Genomic DNA, 3185 nt, shown 5'->3' with positions numbered 1-3185 from the left:
CGTCGTGTGCAGGAGCTGGGAAAAAAAAGGAAGTAAAAACTGCTGCAGTGGTTGCAGTGGTTTTACTAGAAGGACCTGGAGCCCTTATGGGATGCTGGGAGTTGGGGTGGTGGTGTGAGTTGTGTTCATCCCACTGCTGGGCTTGCGGTAATTAATCCTGATGGGTGTGTTGGTGTTCAACACTCAAGTCTTTTTTTGGTCTCAGATATTTTGAGTTATATCCAGTAGAGAGAAATGAGACTGACAAAATAACTGCACCAATATTTAATTTTATATTAAAAAAAAAAAATATATATATATATATATATATAGTCCTAACAGGTACCAGACTTCTAAGATATTGATCCTGTATGAAAATCTCACTCATTTCCAAACTATGAGGGTGTTGAGTGATAATGCCCTAAAAAGCCTTGTCTGTACTAATAAACAAGTAAATAAATAAAATTGCAACAACTTACCAGAGCTCTGAATATTTTTTTTTTGTTCCATCAGAGCAGCTTTGTGGCGATGAAGCAGCAGACCAGTATCTATTCCCTGTGTGTTACTGATCTTTAAAAGCCCATCCTGCACCTTGGGCCAGTTTCTCTCCATTAAATAGGAATTTTGGCCCCAAGGAGTGTAGGATCCCAGGTGTTGATGGTGGAGCCCGGTGTTCTTCAGGTCCAGCACTTGTTTTTTCCTCACAGTGGTAACCATGATGTGTTAGATGAGGTCCAGCACCTCTCTCATGCAGCTGCTGGCCTGTGGCTTCCCCTTTGTTTCTGTTGGTATCTGTCCTGTCAGTGACGGACTGCGAAGAAAGAGCACAGACTTTCGGTTTTGTTACTTTGCAACAGCTCTTGGAGCACGTCCTGCTCTTCACACGTGCAGCCATTTGCCTTCAGTGACATGAGCAAGCCCCCCCTTGGCTCTGGATTGAATTAATCTTAAATTTAAACCGTGAAAAATCAACATTATATTTTGAACAAAATGAGTGACATTCCTTTCTTCAGCTTTTAATTTCTAGGAGGTTTTGGTACTAGTTATGGGTGAAGCACTACAGAAAAGAGGATAGAGTCCATTCTCCTAAGAAATTTAACCCCTCAGTGCTTCGTTTTCAGTAACCTTGGTTGAAATCCATCAGCTTAAGCCCTGTAACTGCTGTTCTCGCTCCAAAGCAACGCTACTACCACCTCTCCCTCTAAGGCCAGTGGATGTTCTCCATGGCTCAAAAATCAGGTCCTGCATTCAGGTGCAAGCCTTTGTTTCCCAAGATGTGAATCAGCTCCTGAACTCCATAAACTCTAGTTTGTTCATCAGATTTTCTTCTAAAATTCTGCTTCTTGCCATCAAGTGACCAAGGGGCAGTTGGGGGAAGCACTGAGCAGTGTATGGTACAGTCACACGTCGCGTCTCGCTGTGGACTAACCCATCCCCAGCAGCGAGATCTCCAAGCTCCGTTTTCGTTTCTCGCATCAGGAGATGAGGAAACGGGAAGAAACATGAATTAAGTGGTTTCCAGTAACGAGCTGTCAAATTTATTGCAAACAATTGTAATTATGAAATGGGCTTTCGTGACAAGGTTTGTGGTGGCTCAGCATGAGAAGCAGCGACCTGGGTATTCACTGAGCGGACTCTGAACAGCCCTGGAGGCACCTTTTTTAATATTGCTGGTTGTATAATTTTGCCTCACGTACAGGGAAGTCGTATTAAAATTATAATAAAACAAATTTAAATGACCATGTTTCTGATCTCAGCACCAGCAAAGCACCGTACTGGAGCGTCAGGGGAGAGCTGGGGTTAGTATCTGATTTTTTTTGATGCAGCCAGAGCAAGCTTTTGCCTTCACAGCTGATAAGGGTGTCAGGGACTGACCCTGCGGTCCCAGCTCTTTGCACCCTCAGGGGACAACCCAACGCCAGCACCTGTGGTCATCAAGGATGCCCTTGCTGGGGACAAAGGAGATGTTCCTGTGGGCACCTTTGCCTACGAGCAGTGCAGGATGGATTCACGCAGCCCTTGTCCCTTCACACCTCTCTGCTCGGAGATGGGGGCAGAGGAGGAGGATGCTGGTGTGATGCCATTTCAGAGGAGCTTTGCTGGGGACCCTCATGCTCTCCCAGGGGAAGGTGGGGCTCCAGCCCACCCCAGGTTTCCCCCTGGCTGGTGCTTCCCGGCAGCCCTGTGCCCAGTAAGGCAGCAAGCGGAGCCACAGTGCTGGGGTCGGCTCAGGTCCTCGGGGGCTGCTCAAGGGAGCCTTTTGGTGGCAGATTTTGGGGAAGCTGCAGGTGACAGAGGAAGTGGTGATGCAAGGGCAGGAACTCTCATGTGTGCAGCCAATGGTGGCTCCATCCTGCCTGCATCATGCCCCCAGCTTCTCCACCTGCCCTGGGAGTGCAGGATGGGTGCTGAGCCATGCAGGAGGAGGGTGCTGCCCTCCCTGAGCTCGGGGAACTGTTGTATGCTCCTTTCAGCCCATCCAGCTCTGCTCAAGAGGATGAAGACTCCTCATCCCATTGCCAAGGTGCTTATCACAGAATCCCAAAATGGTTTGGGTTGGAAGGCACCTTAAAGCTTTGCCAGTTCCAACCCACCTGCCATCAGCAGGGACACCTGCCACTAGACCAGGTTGCTCAAAGCCTCATCCAACCTGGCCTTGATCACTTCCAGGGAGGAGCAGCCACAGCTTCTCTGGGCAACCTGGGCCATCACAGGGCAGTGTCAGCAGTTGGAGGGGACACTTGGCTATCGGGGTAGCCAGCCTGGCCCTGTCCCCTCTCTGTCCTCTGATTTCAGAGGTGCCTCCACCTCGGCCACAGGAGTTTGCCCCTCAGGTTTACATGTTCCTGGTGAAGTGGAATGACCTCTTCAAAAAGCTCGTTTACCACTGATTTACTGAGATATACGAGTTCCACGTGAGTTGTCCCAGGGCCGGTACCACCCCCAGCCCAGCGCATCAGGACCTGGGTGAGGAAAAAGAAGAGGGTGAATTCCAACTGAAATTACCCCAAACTAAGGGATAATTTCAGAGGCATCCCCGAGGCCTGCCCACTGCCCAACTCCTCCCCAACTGGAGGGGCCAGGCTGGAGACTCCCCACGGGAAACACCGACTCAATACAAACCACAGCGGGTAAACAATTACGGGTGCGATTGCAGCGAGACTTCCGCTTCCCCGGGGGCTTTAACGGCAAAGCAGAGCTGTGCG

This window comes from Antrostomus carolinensis, unplaced genomic scaffold (genome assembly GCF_000700745.2).
Source record: "Antrostomus carolinensis isolate BGI_N321 unplaced genomic scaffold, ASM70074v2 scaffold42058, whole genome shotgun sequence".
NCBI classification, from domain to species: domain Eukaryota; kingdom Metazoa; phylum Chordata; class Aves; order Caprimulgiformes; family Caprimulgidae; genus Antrostomus; species Antrostomus carolinensis.
The sequence above is the reverse complement of the archived record's forward strand: the minus strand, read 5'-3'. Positions refer to the sequence as shown.